General features: G+C 39.8%; 1 protein-coding gene across 16 annotated transcripts in view; it reads right to left on the reverse strand.

Moving 5' to 3' along the window:
- The window catches only part of tenm4 (teneurin transmembrane protein 4), a 1,451,267-nt gene that overhangs the window by 724,150 nt on the left and 703,938 nt on the right, over nucleotides 1-23,179 (reverse strand). For all 16 annotated transcript variants that reach the window (XM_078402642.1, XM_078402641.1, XM_078402643.1 and 13 more), the window contains one exon: nucleotides 7,093-7,179. The gene's annotated coding sequence lies outside the window, so the exon portion shown is untranslated. The remainder of the gene's footprint in view (nucleotides 1-7,092; nucleotides 7,180-23,179) is intronic.

Consider the following 23,179-nt stretch of genomic DNA (forward strand, 5'->3'; position numbering starts at 1 on the left):
CTGTCTTTAGCTTGGAAAATTATTGCTGGAAAGAGGGAGGGATGCTCAGATTTCATTGCTACCTTTGCTACAATGTTGGAGTAATTGTTAAAGAATAAAAGAGCAGAAGGCCGTTCTGATTTATTCCTTGCAAAGAGCCCAATGGGCTGTGCAGAAATCAGTCACAGAGCAATTCCTTCACTTGCAGAAGCAACATCCACAGCATCTGGTGTGACTGGTGCGAATTGCTGCCCTCAGTGTAACAGAAGCAACTCATTGCACATATGTTAACACAAAACGATTACACCATCAGGAAATGGAAGCGTAACCTTGGCATTCAAGTTTCAATCCACAGTATGTGTCAAAACCAGTAGTGTGTTTAGTTTAGTTTAGTTGAGAGATACAGTGTGGAAACAGGCCCTTCGGCCCACCAAGTCCGTGGCAACCAATGATGACCCGTGCACTAGTTCTATCCTACACACAAGGGACAATTTCCTCCCACTTGGAATGTGGGAGGAAACAGGAGCACTTGGAGAAAACCCATGCAGTCACAAGCTGAACGTGCAAACTCCATACAGACAGCATACATAGTCAGGATCATATGCAGGTCTCTGGTGTTACCAGGCAGCAACTCTACCGCTGGGCCACATTATTCCTCAGAAGGACAGTTTTCACAGCAAACTCACAGAGCTTGCTGTGACACAGCTCTGAAGTTTATTGGAACAATAGAAAATTGGGATACCGTAACTTTTATCACCAGTTACAATCGAGGAAAGCAGAATGACGAGGGGACATAAGCATGGTTAAACAGTCATTACACATGATCATCGAGAGAGCAGGAGATTGCTCAATTTATGGGCAAGGATGCACATCCAGATATGTTTAGCCGGAATCCACTGACGAAGAGTATATCGAGCTTGAAATATATTTACGGAAGTATTGACACAAATCAGATTAAATGTTTAGTGTGTCACTAAATACAACTACCCTGGTTGTCCTGATTGCACTAATTTGCCAACTTCTATAGACAAAAATTGATTGAGGGAAGTGAGATTAGGATGAGATAACCCAGACATACTATTTGTTCAGTGTGTAGAAATGTTCCAAAATACGTGCATGGATACCAATGAATATAAAACCCTTAATTGTTGGGTGGAAAACAGGTACAGTGTAAGCCTCAACATTTCCCATAGATATTGAAAACCAGGTAAGGGAAGAATTACATAAATTGGAATGAAGTGAATCTTTAAGGAAAGTAATGCATGGTGATTAGGGAAAAATATAATGCCCAAAGCACTGAAAAGGAAACAAAACAGTTCAGCTGTTGAAGACAGCAAAGTGACACTGAACTTGACAAATGGTAAATCAAGTACAGTTTGTGCCTCACATGATCTATATAGTTCATATGAGTCAGTCTTCACCAGTCTTGAGCTGTCACATGCACATGGATAAGATCAGCAATATTTTAATGAATTTAGTTTGTTAGAGATGCAGCGTGGAAACAGGCCCTTCGGCCCACCAAGTCCATGCTGGTCAATGAGCACCCCTGAAACTAGTTTGATCATGCTCACTAGGGACAATTTATAGACATCAATTAACCTACAAACCTGTACATCTTTGGCATGTGGGAGGAAACTGAAGCACCCAGAGAAAACCCACAAAGTCACAGGAAAAACGTACAAACTGTGTTCAGGCAGCATCCATAGTCAGGATCGAACCCAGGTCTCAGGCCTGGAAAGTAGCAACTCTACCACTGCACCGCCATTTAACATAGGCAAAGATATGAACTTCTTTCCCACATTAGTTTACAGTGTGAGATCTTGTCAAAGTACCAGAGCACAACTCAAATAATCTGGCACTGTTGGAGCCTGAGTGGTGCTAGATTAACAGGTTAATTGGATTGATGGATATTACTCCTAGTACTATTCCATAAATTTTAAAGTCACTTTATTTTAGGGTTACACAGAAGCATAATGCATTTTCCAATGAACCAGATGAGTTTAAGAGGAGGAGGAAAGAGGGCCCAGTGAGTTTAAAGGGAATGTGGGAAAGAGGGCCCTGGAGAGTTTATACGGAGCCTGGTGTGTTTAAATGGAGCCAGACACCAAACAACAGGAATATCTGAACAATTGGTCACGAGATTTTCAGAGTTTTATCGCGTCAGGGATAGATCGCTATCTACGTAATCAAGAAGGGTCTCGATCCGAAACATCACACATTCCTTCTATACAGAGATGCTGCCTGTCCCGCTGAGTTAGTCCAGCATTTTGTGTCTATCTCCGGTGTTAACCAGCATCTGCAGTTCCTTCCTACGTAATCAAAATGATGTATTAATAGATGCAAGTGTCAAAGAAGGCACCCTTGGTCAGATATTGCTCACACAGACAATGGTTCCATTAGGTGCGATCACACTTTCAGCTCAAGTGCGATTACACAGTCAAAAATAGGTGACCACTCACTCACTCACCTCAACATGATCACTCAGTCAAAAATAGAACTTTAAAACAAGATGTGATTGCAGATGTGTTGTCAAGGATACCATGTAATAATTCAGACGCAAGTTGTCAGCAGACAACCTTCATATTGAAGATTGTGCAGGATGATTTTCCAATGGAGAGAGCCAAGAAAGCACAAATAAATGTTATTCTCAAGCAGGTAGATGAAATTAAAACTGAAAATGGATGGACTGTATCAGATCTCATTGTCAAGCTGATCTCGGCCCTTGCCTCAAAAAGGATGTTCGTGTAAATCCTGCAAACAATTTTTAAAATAATGTTAAAGACCTTTCCTGCTGAATAAATACATGTGCACTAAAAATTTAGAAATAATGATTTAAACATTAAAAATAATAAAACGTTTTAAAAAAGCACTGATTCATTGATTTTAAAATATGAGTAAAAGGAATATAGTGTTAATTTCTTTTCACCTTATTGGTGGAAGGATGTAAAAGCATTCAATTTTTTTTTCCAAATTTGTTTTTTGCAAAGAGGGCCAACAGTTATAATGACAGATTGGAGAGGCTGAGGGGAAATGGAAGATGAGGAGTCTGGACAGTGGATACATAGAACAAAACAGAACAGCACAAGAACAGGCCCTTCGGCCCACAATGTCTGCGCTGGAAACGATGCCAAGCCCACCACTTATCTACCTGCACATAGCCCATATCCCACCATTCCCTGCATATCCATATGCCTATTCCAAAGTCTTTTAAATGCCATTAACGTATCAACTTCAACCACGACCCCAGGCAGCCCATTCCAGGTACTCACAACCCTTAAGTGTGGGTGATAAATGGATAGTGCCATACTTCATGTTTGTGGCAGGATCAATGACCGGAAGTCATCGGGCAGCCTGATATCTTCTGATGGCTCGCTGGACAAGGAAATATCGACCTGGATCAGCAAGGCCAGTCAAGCACTTGGTTGACTCTGAGCACGAGTGTTAAACCACCACAACATCAAACTGCCAACTAGGATGACGGTCTACATAGCTGCAGTACTCTCCAGCTGGTTGTATGGATGTGAAACATGGACCTAGTACAGGAAAGACATCTGCCAGCTTGAGCAATTCCACAAGTGCTCTCTGCGATCCATCATGGGCATTTGCTGACAAGACAGGGTGACTAACGTGGAAGTGCTTCACAAGCATTGAAGCAATGATGATAAAGGCCCAACTTCCATGGACAGGCCATGTGATCCAGATAAATCCCACATGCCTGGTCAACTCCTGAACGAATTTCTGTCACAGGGTTAAAGGAACCAAGGACCCCCATAGAAACGGTTCAAAGACTGCATCAAGGACGACCTCCAGCACGCAGGCCTATCCCCAAAAGAACTGGAAACCCATGCCAGTGACAGGACTGGCTGGCGTACAACCACTAGGAAGGCAGTCAGCAGTTTCAAAGAAAATCGCTGAAACTGACTCATTAGTGGCAGAGACAGGAGGAAGGCTGCAGTCCTAAATCCCCCCAAAACAGCCTTCATGTGCCCCCACTGCTCCCGTGTGTGTGGCTCGCGCATCGGACCCGTGAGCCGCACTGGATCCCACAAGACATAATCTGCACAACCATGCTATCGTCGTGTACAACGCGCCACCACCATTGCCAGCCTGCACAACATGAGAGCGCAAATTCCCTCAGGTGCAAATGTTTTTCATTTCCAATCAGTAAAAAAAAACAAAAAAACATTCAGTATTTAATTATCCAGAATCAAAGCTTTACAAATCATTCATTAGTACAAAGCATACAATGAGGTACTAGCATAAGTCTTCCATTCTGACATCCAGTTTATTATTCTTTGCAGATTAAGACAACACCCAGTGCTGCCACTAATTCTATGACTTTGAACAGACTACTTTACATTTCTTCTGTTAACATTGCCTCAGTTTCTCAGCTTTTTTTTTGTAGTTACTTCTCCATAGGAATAGATATTAATCAATTGAATTTTACTACATCAGTCACATTTTAACACATATTCCTGTGTCACGTGGCAAAAAAGTCTGCTATGGAAATCTCTCTTGGAACATTTGTGTGTGCTTTCTGAGCGATTTTCATCTAAAATCTGATATCCTTTGTATGTTTGTCCTGCACACTTGAAATACGAGCCCGAAACACCATCCGTATAATGAATACAGTTGCTGGGCATCAAATGCTTTGATATCACTTGTGCCATCTCTGTTTGTGAATAGAAGTCACACATTAGCGTGAGCACTAAAAGTACAGCAGGTCTTTGGTGACGCATTGAGGTCTGCTTCATGAATGGGACACAATCTGATCTGGTTTGGTGCCATGCAAACAAAACCAAGTGCATGCGTGCCATGTTGCAGTCGGTCCTTCTTTGAATAATTTCCTTGGCTTTGGTTATCATCTTCATTCTACACCACACATTCTGCCAGAGACCCTTAGCACAGAAGATCACAACTGGACTACCTCCCACTCACCATTCAAATCCAATCACTTTTCTCACGGCCAGACTTTGTTCAATATCCTGATACAATGTGCATCAGGACAACCCAACAAACCATTCTCAATTGCATGTCTGACCATTCTAACCCTGAACTCCAGTGCTCTCCTTCACCGATGTCCCGTTCCACTGATCATTGATCTCTCCTTTCCCTGATCCCACTTTGAACAATCCTCCCTTCTGTCATGCTCCTGACAACTCACAGTTTTCTGGTTCAATTTTCCAAGATCTTGCCTTGGTCTTCTTTGCCACCACTCTCTCTCCCATGTGACATGCATTCCACCTGACATTTTATTTACAACAGCTCACAAAGGCCTTTTTGCTGTAGAAAATGTGCAAGTCTTGCTCTATCACACACAGCACAGGGCTACCTGCATGGGAGAATTTCACTGCTGCGAGACTTTGCATAACACCAGAAGAAATCTCCATTCAGCTGAAGAATTCAAATCTTTTAAAATATCTGAGAGGGTTTCTGCTACAGACAGTTCCATTTAAACGGTGTACATTCAGCTTCTGAAGAGTAATATAAGATGGAAGATTGTTTTTTTGCATAATAGACGATTCCATTTGAAATTGTTATAAAGAATAGTGGGGGCTGATAATTAGTAAATTGAGATGTGGATTGTGCTAACGTGGTGACAGGGACCTGCAGACAAAGCCTAGAAATAGAGACATAGAATGCAGCAATGATGACATCCACGTTTCAGGAACTTCATTGATTATGTTACAGCATACACCCATCATTGTACCAGAAAATTGGATCTACTGTTAACAAAGTTAGATTTGTGGATAATCATCTCATTCTGTTTGCCAAATAATGAAGTCTTTCTGAGTTACAGTCTGTGCAAGACCTCGTTTTACTGTTTGTCAAGTTTCTGCGCAAGACCTCATTTTATTGTTAGTCAAGTTTCTGAGTAACCTTGCCATCCGAGAATATAAAAACTGTACCAAAGCCACACTTGGGAGATCAGCTTTGACTGGTCTCCTGGTGCACACCGGTTTTATTAAATAACTGTTACTTCGAACACTAACTAATTTCCATTTTTGCCTTTCCATTTTTGCTTCTACAGAGACCATGGAATAAATCTGACGAGGGCTCATCCATCTTTGAATACAGAATACAGAAGAATGCATGGATGACAAAAGGTGGAGCTTGCAAGGGAAGTTGAGATTTATGGGATTAGATTGTGCCGTCGATCTGAGCCATATTTCTGTTCAATATGATGGAATCAACGGTAATAGATTGAGTCTTAAATACATTGACTATACAGATATTACTTGTATGCAAAGCAACCTGATAAACAATTAAATTGTAACTTTATCCACCAGTATTTGGTTAATTGCACAAATACAAGAAGATTAAATTGCCTTTAAAATATTCCCAGATTTTTCAAAGCAAGTCCTTATTTTTTTACAGAATACTGAAGTAGCTTTTCAGGTGAATTGATCATAACTATCTTTATCAATATTAGGAATTATATCGAGCACAGCAAGACACTGTCCTTCAAAGCAAAGCACGGCTCAACCGCATATGATTGCAGTCCAATATCACTACAGTACATCATTTGAAATGCCACACGTACAAGATGTACACGTACACATTTTGAGATGTTAAATTCCATCGTTCTGCAGGAACCTCATTTAAAAGTGTCACCGTATATTGCATTATTTGCAAAACCGATTACCCTGCAAAAAGAATCATTCACCTATGGAATCATATTACCAAATATCAAATGTGAACTATAAATCCTGTAAAACAACCCATCAGGTCATTTGGCTGATCGGTAACTCTCCTGTACTTTCAGTACATATAAATGCTATGCAGGCACTTCCTCAGAACAAAACTAAAATGGAGAAGGGAATTCAATGATATTTTGCTGATCAATCTCTTGAATTGAAGTAAGTTCATAGCAAACAACCAGAAATTAGCCTCCAGCTTCTACGTTACATTTTAGGCCAAATGTTTAAACAGACTAATACTGATGGCAATAAAGATGATTTTTGGATGATATCCATTCCAGTGACATCAACGTAACAACTACAAGCTCAATAGATTATTCCGATAGAAGCGACAACACTTGAACAACAAAGCAGAAAACCCTTAGCAAAAGAAAGAGCAGGAGATAATTGTCTAGAAAACCACATTGCCTACCTTGTCCGTGTCCTATGGAAATAAATGTCCTCCATGCAATTTCCAGTGCAGCAACATCCAGTAGATTTATATTGTTTCCACCACTATCTAGAAATAAAAGCAATTTGTCCATTACTACAACTGATTCAGATAAGATGGACTTCAGTTCAACTTCAGCAGGTTTATAGATAATAATGGAGCACGAATGGTTTTTATTTCAATGGGATCATAGCATGAAGGAATGAAAAAAATCTCATATTCTCTTGAGAAGTTATGTGCCCTTCTTTATTTGTAAAAGCAATAAATACACTGGTTTAAATACAATGTACTGAATGTAACTTCCTTAGTCAGTGTAAAAACTAGCTGATCATAATACATTTGCAATATTAATATTTTAATGCAACAAATTAATCAATGGTCATATCAAAGGCTGACAATACTTCCCAGAAATAAAGAATTGCAGATGCTGGTTTATAACAAAGATGTACACAAAAAGCTGGAGTAACTCAACTGCTCAGGCAGCATCTCCGGAGAAAAAGGATAGGTGACGTTTCGGGATGGGACCATTCTTCTTCCAGTCTGAAGAACGTCACCTATCCTTTTTTTCCAGATATGCTGCCTGAGCCGCTGAGTTACTCCAGCACTTTGTGCCTATTCCTATCTGATAAAAATCACAATACACATTATGTAATTGTAAATAAAAGTAGATAACTTCTTCATATCTAATCTTTTAGTTTAGAGAGATACGGCATGGAAACCATGCCAATTGTTGATCACACTAGCTCTATGTTATCTCACTTTCTCCTTCCACTCTCTCCACACTCAGAGTAGTTTAGAGAGACCAAATAACCTACAAACCTGCACGTCTTTGGGATGTGGGAGGAACCAGAGCACCTGGATAAACCCACATGATCACAATAGAAGTTACTAAACTAAATACCTTCAGTATAGGTGGCCAGCATTGATGTGCTGACTGCTAATTGCAATTTTGAGACATGAGCATTTTCATAAAATCCTGAGGTTACCTGCAGCCACATGAGAAACTGCCAGCATTTACTGGGTGAAATCCTGTAAAACCAGAGCCATTACTTTGTTGCAGTCTTCAGTATTGATTATAATCAGGTACCTTCCTTACATCCAAAAAACTGTTTACTCCAGCACTTTATGTATTTTTATCCTAAAACTGCACATTGAGCCCAGAGTTCAACTTGTCTCTACAAATGCTAATCAATAGCAATCCCAGAACGAAATATTGTAGAAGATCATAGCTACCATTTCCAAGCTCTACGACATGAAAATCCAAAGCAAAACATAAAAGTTTGGCCTTTAATCCAAACTTTTATGTTTTGCTTTGCAGGTTCTTTGCAGCTACTTGCCCTTTGACTCCACTTGTTCTGACTTTCATCACGTCAATCTTTCTGTTGTTGCGTTTACAAGAGAAATCCTCAGGAATACTTTTCTTTCTCCCTCTGGATGGAGTCTATTTTATTCACCTTCTTAGACCCTACAATCCTGGGATTGCTGATTTGCAATTAGGTCCCCAAATGAAGAGGCAATCCTTGCATGTGGAGAAATACTTCACAATTGCTCTTAAATTAGATCAAAAACAGTTGAAACATCACATGTTACACCATTACTAAAGATAAATCTTTTCATTCAGCTGTTGATTCTGGTAAAAACTGTTCAAAATCAAAATTTAAAGCAAATTGCAACTTTAATGTGACTCAATGACGTGACGGAAAACACGCTAAATAGCATTGAATGTTTTGATCATTCAAATCAAATTTATCACTATTACAATACCTAAATAATAATTCAAATCAAAATGTTGTTGAGTTCTGAACTTGCATAAAAAAGGTTCAGTATCTCTCCGATTGAAGAGATCGAATCTGGATGCTTTCAAGAGAGAGTTAGATAGAACTCTTAATGATAGCGGAGTCAGGGGGTATGGGGAGAGGGCAGGAACGGGGTACTAATTGTGGATGATCAGCCATGATCACATTTAATGGTGGTACTGGCTCGAAGGGCCGAATGGCCTACTTCTGCACCTATTGTCTATTGAATCCTAGATTTCAACATGGTGTTTTGTTGAAGTAACATAATTTATTTCTGTTTTATTTGGTTATTTCCAAATTGGACTTTAATTCTTTTTTCTACTACTTCAGATTGCACTACAATCCTGCAACATTCTGTTGTTTTGCATCCTCCATTGTAGTTATTATTGTATTTATCACAACCGTGTCCATTCTGCTTAATCTGTGAGCATCATGCAAATAAGGAGTTTCAGTGCACTCTGGTGTATATGATAATAAACTAATCCGATCTGGTGGTCAGTTGTAGTAATTACAATATACGTGCAGCTAAATATCATCTCGTAGCTGAAAGAGCAACAGTATCAGTCATCACTATTATCACCTTCAAGCTGCTTAAATTTTGATGATTTTGTCAAATACATCTTCCGTCTCCAAACAGAATAACAAATTTCTGCCAAAGTTGTTCAGAATTTGCAAGATGATTTATTTTGATCTTGGTGGCTCCCTGGAAATTGAGTTGTTGCTTTCCAATATGTTTTCCTTTATTTTGAAAATGTCAATGAAATTAGTCATCATCTAAACTTCAAGCTTGTGTGCATTAGCAAGTAATGGTACACTGAATGGCTATTTTAATTACAAAGCATAAAGCAAAAAATTAATGTTACTGCCTTTTACTCAGGCTTTAATGAAACCTAAGATAAAATGCAGATGGTGAGGCATAATTTCCATTTAATATATTTACAAAGCTGCACTGATGTTTGATAACTTTAATTCAGGAAGGCAATAGGAGGCCTTGAATGAACAGCAGCAATAATACTGCATCTCAGTGTCCTGAATATGTACCGATTAATTATTTCTCATGACTCTCCTCGTACCATTTCTAGTGCATCACGGTTTGAAAAATAAAACTTGATATGCATTGACCTCATCAAAAATAGATCTGAATAGTTGAGACAGAATCTCCTTTTTATACACGGAGGCTAAAGACATATTTGACAAAAAACATCAAGAATGAGGCACCTTCACATCATGGTAGACATAAGTGGCACAAAGATATGGGTGCAGGCATGTGAAGTGACAGCTGCCACGAGAGATAATGCAACTTTTGCAAAGTACTTCAAAGAGACAGCCTGCAGTGCAGTGCTCGGGGTAGAAGAGTGAAAAATATCCCCGTGTAGCTGAGTCTTTCAAAACAAATTCTTGTATGTGAACAAATAATTTCAGTGGCAGGCAGGCATTTGATGCTGACTGAGCAGTGTTTCTTTGGCAACAATTGCCATTCTTTTACAATATAAGGGTTAATTAAAGTCAACACAGTAGCCCTCACCCACTATGTCCTTGAACCAGCTATTAATGGGAACTGTTTCTGCCTAGTTACCCTCTGATAACCTGCCATGTTCTTGTATGCTCTCAAAAAGAGTATTAAATTGTAGCTAAATGTGAAGCTACATTAATCCCTTTCATTTAGAGATGAGATGACACCAGTGATGAAATAGAAAATAATTGCATGATGTTATGCTTAAATTGCTGTGCAACATATCAACGTTTATCCAGTATTCATCATAAAAATAAAAAAAAACGATGTTTTTTACTTTCAAAATAAGTTAGCAAACAAGTGACAACGCAAAGTATTTTTTATTGGATGTCCTGTTAACTTGTTACATATATCAGATAGAAGGATGTTATTGCTAATTTGTGGTTACCTGTGGATAACCTGTGTATGTATTCTGATTGTCGTATTGTATTGTACATAAAGGTAACATACCTTTAAGAAACGGGTGCAACATATAGCACGACTTTGATACATTATTGTACAAGCCATTGCCTGTTCGGTTCACTGACTTCAATGAAGGATGTTCTCTTTGTAGACCTGCCTCTATTTATTAACCAAGTAGCAACACAAAAGAACATTCTCAGCAAAAAGGAAGGAAATTCAACCTCTTGAGATGAGTGAAAAAGTTAACACCCTTGAAAAACATTGTGTGTTTTTTTGAAGATTGTGCTGTTTTAATATTGCTCCTAATATTGCCAACCTGAGCATTTTGAGTTACAGTTAAAGGTAGAAGTAAAAACAAACTGTTAATGATTAGCATACTGTTAGAAATTTGAAGAGAGGATTTTTGAAATACATCAGTATCCTATTTGATACATTTTGTCCTATCCAACAATATCTGTTCCTGAAATTTTCCTTCCTCATAACAATGAAAGTTGGCCTAGTCCATCTGATTGGATTTTCAACAGAAGCCATCAAGAGCAACCGTGTATTTGGTCATTGGTATATTGTTAGTGGGGGATGACACTTGTACTGCATAATGAAGAGGAGGCAATCTGTCACCAGGTTCCTTAGAAGAAAGGGGCAGGAATCCAGGATGGAATCTACACAGGATGTAATCCATACATGTCCGGTCAGCAGACACCCCTCCCTCTAGATCTACAGATGCTGTCTGTACAGAGTTTGTACGTTCTCCTTGTGACCACATGGGTTTTCTTGGGTACTACGCTTTACTCTCACACTCCAAAGACTTACAGGTTTGTAGGTAGATTGGCTTCTGTAAATTGTAAATTGTCCCTAGTGTGTAGGATAGTGCTCATGTACGGGGTGATTGCTGGTCTGCGCGGAATTGGTGGACCGGAGGCCTGCTTTCACACTGTATCTCTAAAGTCTAAAGTATGAAGTAAAGTAAATCTCCAGAGTCCCATCTCAAATTCTGTTACTGAAATCACCAAATATCAGCTGAAGAAAATGTAATTCCAAAAAATTGAAAGCACTAATGGCTCTGACTGCAGGGAAAAATTGTTAGTTTGGGAGAGAAAAGCCAGGATGTTTTCACTGTCCGTTGATACTTCTGCCTGGCTTTCAGCAGGGAGATCTTTTGCTTGAGCTACTGATGTCCTGAGCAGTCTATAATGAATTTTCATTTACAAATCCAATTTACTTGAAAGGAACATCTAATTTTGTGTTCACCTCCCTAAAAGCCTTTAATCTTTCTTCTCTTCATTTTCCTTCTTCTCACATCAACAGAATAAAAAGATTATTGTTGGGAATTCTACATCCCCAATTGACAACTGTAATTTCTGCACGGCAAATCAAACTGGACAATAAAAGCACTGACAGGCTCTCCAGAGCACAAGAGGATATATATATACAGTGAAAGACCAATCAATCACCAGCTCCAGCAAACACCACACCTGCCCCAGGCATGAATGATTTGCGCAGGTTTTGAGTGGACTTTGCAAAAAAGGAGCATTGGCTCTGTTCTCACAGGACCTTACGTACCTGTGCCTGTGACCAGTTAGGTGACTACTGTATGTTAAAGGGAATAATACCATTTCTGGAAGATTGTGTTTTGGAGCAAACCACTTCACTTTTCTGAACTTTTGTCTCCAAAGTCACTCAAAAGAATAATCTACCCCAAGAAAAAAATCATTAAATGTGTATATTTTGAATTCCACGGGTAAAGTAGCTCAATGGAATATATTTAAAGAAATGTTAAATGCATACGTTTAAATAAATGCACATAAAATCTCAGCATGCAAAAGGAATTTGCCCTACGCAACTGGAGGCCTTAGTGGGTATTCCTTTAAAATTGTTAATTTTTTTATAATTTTACAAATTTTATAATTTTTTTAACAAATTTTATAAAAAATCTCTGGCGTGTTTCAGCACAATACATTAATTGAATAGATGCACTATATTGATCCATGTTAGTCAGATAAGTTGACAAATAGATTATTCATTCAGAATGCCAGCGTATCAGAAAAAAATACTGAATTGTCCAAAAACTATGAGAGGATGTAGGTTTGGTCATTATTAACTCGATTATCAGGATCACTGCTCTTTCCAATAGTGCATTAAACTAACTCAAGTGACCTATGCAACACTTCACACAAATGCAAAACATTTTGTTGTAAGAACTGGCACAACAAACTGTAGGATCTTTTAACTAACATTGAGTCAGCATCATGTTGATAGGTACAAAAATAAATCATGTGCTTTTATGTTTGTGAAGTGTTAATTAGTGTTGCAACAGAACCAAACATGTTGCAAATTCATGACAATTGATGTGACACCAAGCAGCTGTCATGTCTTTATAAATAGGTAGCCGAATGCAAAAGGGAAACAGAAGTATTCTGAATTTTACATTTGGAAATAGGATTGAAACATTTTATTTCACACTGTAGAGAATAATATTGAAGCTTTCTGGAGTTTCAATGTCTGATTTTTATTTTTGTTACTATCTTTAAATATTGTTCCTTCCTTCACCACTTCTAAAACTCAATTAGAGTATTTCCAAGTTTGGTATCATGTTTGGTCCCAATATGGTCTTTGGTCCATATATTCACATCAACATAAAATCAACCTATTTGCAGCTCCAGAACAGAATTCAACTCTACCCCCTATTTCAACTCATCTCAGCTAAAAAATATCCTTGTCTTTACTTTTTCTAGGTGTCTTGGTGGTGCAGCAGCTTTGTAGCTTCAAGGACTTGGATCCAATCCAGAGAATGGCATTCCCTGTGTGGAGTTTGCATGTTCTGCCCATAACAATGTGGGATTCCATCAGATGCTGTGGTTTCCTCCCACATCCCCAAGGCATGTTGGTGAGTTAAATTCTCGTTGAGTCAGAAAGTGACAAAAGAATCAAAAGTTATCTGAGTAGCTTTATTTCACACACTCCTTACAATTACCTCTTTGCACCAAAATGTCACCTGCATTCACTTCTCCATGTGGCTTAGTGTCAAGCTTTGCTTGTTAACACTCTTGAGGTGGCTTCAGAGCATTTGGCAGTTATAAGATGTCTATAAATACAACTAAGCTTTTCGGGTTATTGCGTTCCCACATGAATATGATTCAGCAATGTTTGACTCGGTTGACATTTACGGCATTTCTAGATTGTTGGACTGGATGGATGTTAGCTCCAGTCTTTGGTCCGAATGGATGCAAGTTCCAACCTCCTTTTGTCTGGATGAATGTTAGCTCCAATCTCCTTTGGTTTGGATCAATGTGAGCTTCAAATGCTGCATTAATCTCATTTTATTCTCCATATCAATTCCCCCCCGTTCCAACAATTTATTATACACTGGGGGAATTTTATGGTAATAAAAATGAACTGGAGATGCTGGTTTATACCATAGATAGATACAAAATGCTGGAGTAACTCAGCAGGTTAGGCAGCATCTCTGGAGAAAATGGATAGGTGACATTTCGGGTCGGGACACTTCTTCAGACTGATTGTAGGGGGGAGGAAGCGGAAGCAAGAAAAGAGCAGGACAAATCAGGGCCGGCAACAGATGACATCAGGCAGGGTGGTTCAGATAAGTCGATTGTTGGCTCAGAATGGTGTGATCGCAAGAGGTTTACATTGTTGCAAACTGTGGAACTGGAAGTGGAAGGGGGGAGAGGAATGTAAGTATAAGTTACCTAAAATTAGAGAATTTAATGTTCATACCACTGGGTTGTAATATGAGGTGCTGTTCCTTCAATTTGTTTGTGGCATCACTCTGGCAATGGAGGAGATTAAAATGAATTAACTTGCACACCCTTAGGATGTAGGGGGAAACCAGAGCATCTGGAGGAAATCCTTGTGGTCAGAGGGAGAATGTGCAAACTCCACACAGACAGCACTCACTGTCAGAAATAAAACAAATAAGGCTGATTGGAGCTGTGCTGTGGGTGACAGGTGGCTGGAGCTGTGAGGCAGTAGTTCTCTCAAACATGCCAGTACCATTATTTTTTTTCTGATTGGCCTATAATTATAAATACTCATGCGCACACTAATCCTGTGCCCACTGGGTTACATTGGCTCCAGGGTATGAAATAACAAAGACCGTAGCAGCGCATCGTATTTTAAAATTTTCAACCTGTTTCTGAGTCCTCCCCTGGCATTGTTCACTCTACCTTTCTCCACCCTAAATGTCTGTATGCTCCTCATGCCTCAAAACCCTCCGAAATCCCTCTCCAAGTCTAGCCTCTTGCTCACCATTGGGTTTTCCTTGCCCCATCAATAGCGATAAGCCTTCAACTGTTAAAACCCTTCAGCTCTGTATTTTCAACCCCTTGAAGGCATGCTTCTAAACCCGCCTATTTTCCTCCCCTAACACCCGTAAGTGTGCATGTATGTTATTTGATTAATAACGCTGTCAGCATCTTGAGACATATCCTGCAATGTACCAATCTGATATGGCTTCAAAAAGACTCATTAATTCAACCATGCTTTCAGCACTGAGTATATAATCCTGTACCTACTAAACAATTGAGGAGGAAGCAAACTCTGCTGCAAGCTATGAATTTAGTGAGCAATCATTAATTATGACAGTTTATGCTCACATCAGCTCAAGGATGTGATATTTACAATGAGAATATGCTTTGTGACTGATTAATTTTCCTTGATTTCGTTTTGATGTGCCTTTTCAGCTGCAATGCTACTTCAATGACGGGCTTACTTAATAACAGAAATAGCTTTGATTATTCGGCATTATGCATTTTATAAACCTGTTGCTATGTGACTAATATTACATTGAACTTTAATTTATTCCAAAATTAATTACGGATAAAACCACCTGTCCAAAATGTTAATTAATGCCTAATCTCCTTCTCAATTGGCAGCAGAACAGGGTGGATGCAAGGCAAGGGTGGGCGTGAGGGTTAATCAGTCATTGTCTTCATGCAATTGGTAACTGTTTCATTGTGTGTTAAATATTTATTCAGCTTTTAGTTCAAGAATTAAAAGAAAACATGAACATTTGCCTCAATACCAGGCCGGTGCGGGTGAGGATTATTATAATTACATTATGGTAATTACATTATAGTAATTATAGTGGATGTTTTTAAGGCAGAGATAGATAGGTTCTTGATTAGTACGGGTGTCAGAGGTTATGGGGAGAAGGCAGGAGAATGGGGTTAGGAGGGAGAGATAGATCAGCCATGATTGAATGGCGGAGTAGACTTGATGGGCTGAATGGCCTAATTCTTGTCCTATTCCTAATGACATGACATTTTAACATCACTCCGCGAATGGTTCTCTGCCTTTATTCCGGATTTTGAACAATATAGGTTTGCTGCCACTTTTTCTCTCCCATCCAGCTCTGCTGCCACTGGCTAAAGCATCTCCAATCCAGTGATTGTTATCTTCAGGCTTTCCCATGACTGTTGCTGCTCTGCTGCTACTTTGCTCTGGGCTGCCAACACAAGGATTTATATGTAGTTGCTTTTGAACCGTGCATGAGCTTTGCAAGTTCTGCTGTCACCAATGTGCTAATCTAAGATTCGCACAGCTGGTTGAACAACATACAAACAAACACCTGTTGGCTCTGCCCAGCCACCGGCTGTAGTAAATCTGGCAGTTTTATTTTTGTTTTAAATGCCTAATGTCTGAGCTCCACATGTCAAATGTCAGTGGCGCTAGCATAGCGATGAATAATTAAGGTATGTTTCTTCTGAGAGCTCAGCACAATCTCCAGCTCCCATTATATTCCCTGACCATCTTCCATTGACGGGAATTAGACATAAAATGCAGGAGTAACTCAGCGGGACAGGCAACATCTCTGGATAGATGGAATGGGTGATGTTTCAGGTCGTGACCCTTCTTCAGACTGCCAGAGATGCTGCCTGTCCCGCCGAATTACTCCAGCAGTTTGTGTCTATCTTCAGTTTAAACTAGCATCTGCCGTTCCTTCCTACAAATTCCATTGGCGGGAGCTGTTTATATCTACTTAGGAAAGAGCAGAGCTCAAGTCAAAAGTCAAGAGTGTTTTATTATCATATGTCCCGAAACGGAACAATAAAATTCTTACTTGCTGCAGCACAACAGATATGTAAACATAGTAATCATTAAAACCCCTAATAAACAAAAAAAATCAGTTTATATGTTAAAAAACAAAACAAATAAATAGACAATAATAGTGCAAAAATAATGTTCCCAAGTCTATGTAGTTCGGAGAATATTTGCAATAATTTGTTCTTGTGTCTAAACAGGCAGTTCGAAATAATAATTACTTCTTTATCATTCTTTTAAGAACTAAATCAATGAACAAGTTGACATTAAAACAAATGAGATGGTGTTTCAAGACTTGATTGCTGGATGTTAAACATGTTAGAAAAGCTGAGACTTGTTCATTGAAATGGATGTGATATTTTAATGGTGTCATAGGCCTTAATCATTTCCAATGGCCTCACTGACACTGAAAATTTAATTTTATGATGATGGAAATTCATTCCTTCAGAAATAAAGATAAAAGATTCAATGGAAAAATGCAATTGTTTTACTTCAACTATTATTTTTTTTAAAGAAAGAATTAAAGTCACAATTATGTTTTCTCTTTGAATTTTTTCCCCTCTTTGGTCATTCCATCCTTCTCATCCTCACATTACTTAATTTCACATTGAATTACATCAAATTAACTATTATAGTTTAAAGTTTCTGGTATAGATTCTGTTGCCTCGATGAGGATTCTTCAGTCAGATTTGTTCAAGACTCTGAAGTCACCTTGTCCTTTTCTCCAGAGATGCTGCCTGTCCCACTGAGTTACTCCAGCATTTTGTGTCCATCTTTGGTGTAAACCAGCATCTTATCGAAACGTATAAGATTATTAAGGGGTTGGACATGTTAGAGGCAGGAAACATGTTCCCAATGTTGGGGGAGTCCAGAAACAGGGGCCACAGTTTAAGAATAAGGGGTAGGCCATTTAGAACAGAGATGAGGAAAAACTTTTTTAGTCAGAGAGTTGTGAATCTGTGGAATTCTCTGCCTCAGAGGGCAGTGGAGGCCAATTCTCTGAATACATTCAAGAGAGAGCTAGATAGAGCTCTTAAGGATAGCGGAGTCAGGGGGTATGGGGAGAAAGCAGGAACGGGGTACTGATTGAGAATGATCAGCCATGATCACATCGAATGGCGGTGCTGGCTCGAAGGGCCGAATGGCCTACTCCTGCACCTATTGTCTATTGTCTATTGTCTATTATCTGCAGTTGCTTCCGACACACACATGTGCTGCTTCTGTTAAAACACAGCAGAGTGCACCTGTGATGGGCACTCTGTAGACAAGGTTGTCTAGGATGGTGCACAATAACATGATTTAGTTACGGGGAACTATAAAAGAAAGGAGTGGTGCTGACCGCAAATTACAGACCAAAAAGCAACTGAAACATTTTCATTCAGTTTAGTTTAGTTTAGAGACACAGTGCAGAAACAGGCCTTTTTGGCATACCTAATCTGTGCCGACCAGAAATACACTCGCACTATCCTTCATACTAGGGACACTTTACAATCTTTACTAAAGCCAATTAACCTCCAAACTTATGTGTCTTTGGAATGTGGGAGGAAACCAGAGCACCCTGAGAAAACCCACATGGTCACAGGAACTTCGTACAGCCAGCACCCATCATACAAAAGCCGTACAGCCAGCACCCGTATTCAGGATTGAACCCGGGTCTCTGGCGTTGTAAGGCGGCAATTCTACTGCTGCACCACTGTGCCACCCTGTGATGTTATTTGATGTGGTGGAAATTAGGGAAACAGGAACCAGATGGATAATTTTTATCTTAGTAGTAATTTCTTTTTGTGCGCTGAAGAAATGGGTCAAATGCATTGTTTGTGTGTTAATTTGACATATTTCTCTGACAGATGGGGATTTAATTGGACAAATATGGACTCTTACAGATGGAAATGCTATGAATTTGCATGGTAGTTTAAACAATTCCTCAGCGTCTTGCTTGTTAATCTGCTAAAAGTTCTACCTTGCTCATACAAACCACTTTTAAAAAAATGGCTAACTAATGATAAAATAATTCTCTTTAAACCATATTTATTGGGCTAAAGAATGTATTGAGGCTATGCCATGCGGCTGTTTCATATTATTTTAAGTACAATTATTCTCTAAGAATTTCAGCTGAGTTAATATAATACAATCCCTGCCTAACTTATTCAGACCTAAAAGAGTCTTTAATATTCTTGTTAGTCTAGATAAAAGAAGTATCACTTCAATCTGATGGGAAATGAAAGAGTATTTTTATGTGTAGTCTTCCACTTTTTTCAGAGCTTGAAACAACGTTTATCCTAAGACTATAAGAACATGAGAAACAGGAACAGAAGTAGGACAATAGATCCCGTGAGACAGCTTTCTTATTCAATAAGATAATGGTTGATCTAATCTTGGCATCCACATTACATTCCTGTTCTCTCCTCACGCTCCTCGAGTATCATTTTAGATTTTAGAGATAGACAATAGACAATAGGTGCAGGAGTAGGCCATTCGGCCCTTCGAGCCAGGACCGCCATTCAATGTGATCATGGCTGATCATTCACAATCAGTACCCCGTTCCTGCCTTCTCCCCATATCCCCTGACTCCACTATCATTAAGAGCTCTATCTAATTCTCTCTTGAAAGCATCCAGAGAATTGGCCTCCACTGCCTTCTGAGGCAGAGAATTCCACAGCTTCACAACTCTCTGAGTGAAAAAGTTCTTCCTCATCTCCGTTCTAAATGGCCTACCCCTTATTCTTAAACTGTGGCCCCTGGTTCGGGACTCCCCCAACATTGGGAACATGTTTCCTGCCTCTAGCGTGTCCAATCCCTTAATAATCTTATATGTTTCAATAAGATCCCCTCTCATCCTTCTAAATTCCAGTCCCGCCATTCCGGGAATTAACCTTGTGAACCTACACTGCACTCCTTCAATAGCAAGAATGTCCTTCCTCAAATTTGGAGACCAAAACTGCACACAATACTCCAGGTGTGGTCTCACTAGGACCCTGTACAACTGCAGATGGACCTCTTTGCTCCTATACTCAACTCCTCTTGTTATGAAGGCCAACATTCCATTGGCTTTCTTCACTGCCTGCTCTACCTGCATTCTTCCTTTCAGTGACTGATGCACTAAGACACCCAGATCTCGTTGTTCTTCCCCTTTTCCCAACAGGACACCATTCAGATAATAATCTGCCTTCCTGTTCTTACCACTTCCTGTTCTGACCCGCTGAGTTACTCCAGCATTTTGTGCTTATCCCTTTGTACTCTGCTTAGAACTTGCCCATCCATTTCTCTTTGCAATATCAAATTTGGTGACACTCCCCCAAAGTCTCTTCATTCAAGTCATTAATATAGATTGCAAATAGTTGAGGCTCTTGCACCAATTTCTATGGAACCCCACTAGTCAGTAATTGATCCATTTTTCCCAGCTGTTCGTTCTCTGAGTTACCCATTTACCAATTACATTATTACATTATAAAACAATTACAATTCTAATTGCCATTTACCAATTACAATTACTCCCAACTCTGTGCACTCTAATGCAATAACCTCTTAGGTGGCATTTTATCAAATTACTTGAAATCCAAATGCATGACCTCTATTTGTTTCCCTTTATCCATCCTTTTTGTTACATTCTCACAAAAGGTTCTAGCAAATATGTCAAATATAACTACCCTTTAATAAATCTGTGTCGATGATGTTTGATGATCTAGGTTTCTAAATCCCAGGCTGTTGCCTTCTTATTAATGGATTCTGGCATTTTGCCATGCCAGGTGTTCAGCTAACTGTCCTATATTTATTTTTTGGCTTTTTCTCTTCCTCCGTTCTTCAAGTCTCATATTACATTTATGATTTTCCAATCCTTTTGAGGTTTCTTCACAATGTATGGAATTTTCATTGATGACAACCAATATTTCCATCGTCTCTTCTCTTATTTCTTTTATGACACTAAGATACAGGCCATCAGATCTGGGGGTCTTGTCAGCCCTTAGTTCCATAAGTTTGCATCATAAGTAGCAGTGAACAAGAAAATGAAATCTCATTAACAGCTTGATCAAAGATTTTGATTTTAAAAAAAGCTTCAAAGTGGAGTTAGAAAGAGAGAGGCTGAAAGTTCGGGACCTTGAGTGTTGAGTACTTGCTGTCAACAGTGGGGCAATAGGATTGACATGCAAAGGAAGTTTTTGTCAAGCATGAGGAGAAGGCTTTTAAATGTTGGTATTGGGTGCCCAAGAATCAAATCAACCCCTTGAGGTTGTGGTTATAGATGAATGAAGGGATCCTTGGCAAGACAGTCTGGGAATACCTGAGATTTCTGATATCAGAGGCATTGTTTTAGGTTTAAGCAGCAAATGGGTCTAGCAAATGGCAGAGAGAGATGATACGGAGATGATAAGCCTTCTTGTGATTGAAAGTATGTGAGATGGGAATCACAGCTCAGCAGTCAAAAGGAAACCCAATAAAATAACTGGTTCAACTTGAGATGGTGGTCACAGGAAAGACTAGAAGCCAACGGCAAGAGTAGTTCAAACTGGACAATGGCTTTGGGAACTCAATGGTTGTCAATGGTTTAAAATGGAAGAATGTGTGACAATGCCAACATTTCAACTTTTCCTGAATAAGACTAACAGTGTGCGCACGTGTGTGTGCGTACGTGTGTGCGTGCGCGTACGTGTGCGTGTGCGCGGCAGTGATGAGGGGTGTGGGGAGGGGAGAGATGTTCAGCTGATAAAGTAATGAAAGGGGCAAGATCGTGGGGAGCATGTTAGAATTGAAGTTGCATTCAAGTGCAAAACAAAAGACCAAATGTAAGTGAGAAATGACTGGGGGGGAAAGTTGTAGAATGAAGAATCTTTATTTTTCTACATTCTATTTGTAGTGCTGTTGGAGATTGTTGCAGAATGCTTGACAGTATTGTGGAATCTGCATGAAGTGATCTTGTTGCCAAATATCAATTAAACTTGCATCATTTCCTTTCGTTGTATTAATTAGTTTGTGCAGGAACTGTAGCTCAGAAGCTGCCATTGGTGACGACAAACTGAATATTACCCTGTAGTGAAGCTGTCGATCAAAAACGAAGATAGACACAAAATGCTGGAGTAACTCAGCGGGACAGGCAGCATCTATGGAGAGAAGGAATGGGTGACGTTTTGGGTCGAGACCCTTCTTCAGACGGTCAAAACCGAGCTGCAGAACCAGGCAGGGGCTTCAATGAAAAGCAGAGACTAATGAGAAGAAGGATGTAGGGTTGGACGTACAATAAGACTACAAGGAAGAAATTGGAGAACAGGACACACAACTAGAAAGATTCTTGCGACTGGGCACAAGTCAAGTGGAAAGGGATCGCTTGTTCAATTTTGACTTTCAAAATATGATACACAAGTCATTTGAAGGGATCACATTTTGGCTCAGTTAATAATTGTGTTAGACGGTGGAAGCTCCAGGGTTGGGTCTGGAGGACTGAAATGTGCAGCAGGGGAGAACAGTGGGGAAAGGCTGTGTTGGATTGAACTCAAACGCACACTGAGAGCGTGAAGCTTGGTTAATGCACACCTTTACACGTGAAATCCATGCTGTGTAGTCATTATCAATGACCATCTGGTGCTAAGTGCTCTGTTTGTTGGCTCTGTGCAGTGTCATAGATATCAACCCGAGTGGCTGGCACCGAAGCAAGCTAAATTACGACCAGTCTGCATCCCTTAAAAAGACTTTCTGCAGCTGGGACCAGTGGAGGAAATCATCTCAGGGAATGCAGGAGCCAGCTGGAAGCCATGGCTGAAGTTAGATTGGAGCAGTCACCTGATTATCTGCAGCCTTGGAGAACTTGCTTAGTTTCGTTTCGAGAGACAGCGTGGAAACAGGCCTTTCGCCCCACCTACCAATAAACTCGCGTACACTAGTTCCGAAGGGCCTGTTTCCACGTTACCAACTATAAAACAAAAACAAACTAATTTGACAATGGGCAGCATCTATTACCACCGGCTGGCACCACAGTGACTGCGTCGCCAACAGTCTGTCTCATCCCTTCCTTTGTTGTTTTATAGTACGTATGTGTTAAATGGATGTTTTACTATTCTTTAGCTTGTTTTATGTGGGAGGAGGGGGGGTTGGGGGAAAATGTTTAATCTCACCTCGATGGAGATGCGACTTTTTCCTTATTGTACCTCCGTCTCTGTTTTGTATTTAACACCTCTATAAATTGAGCGTAGCACAGTGGCGCAGCTGGTCGAGCGCCAGAGACCTGGGTTCCACCCTGATCAGAGATGGTGTCTATGTGGAGTTTGTATGTTCTCCCTGCAATCGCATGGGCTTCCTTTGGGTGCTCCGG

The sequence above is a fragment of the Rhinoraja longicauda genome, chromosome 7, assembly GCF_053455715.1.
Source record: "Rhinoraja longicauda isolate Sanriku21f chromosome 7, sRhiLon1.1, whole genome shotgun sequence".
In the NCBI taxonomy this organism is placed as follows: domain Eukaryota; kingdom Metazoa; phylum Chordata; class Chondrichthyes; order Rajiformes; family Arhynchobatidae; genus Rhinoraja; species Rhinoraja longicauda.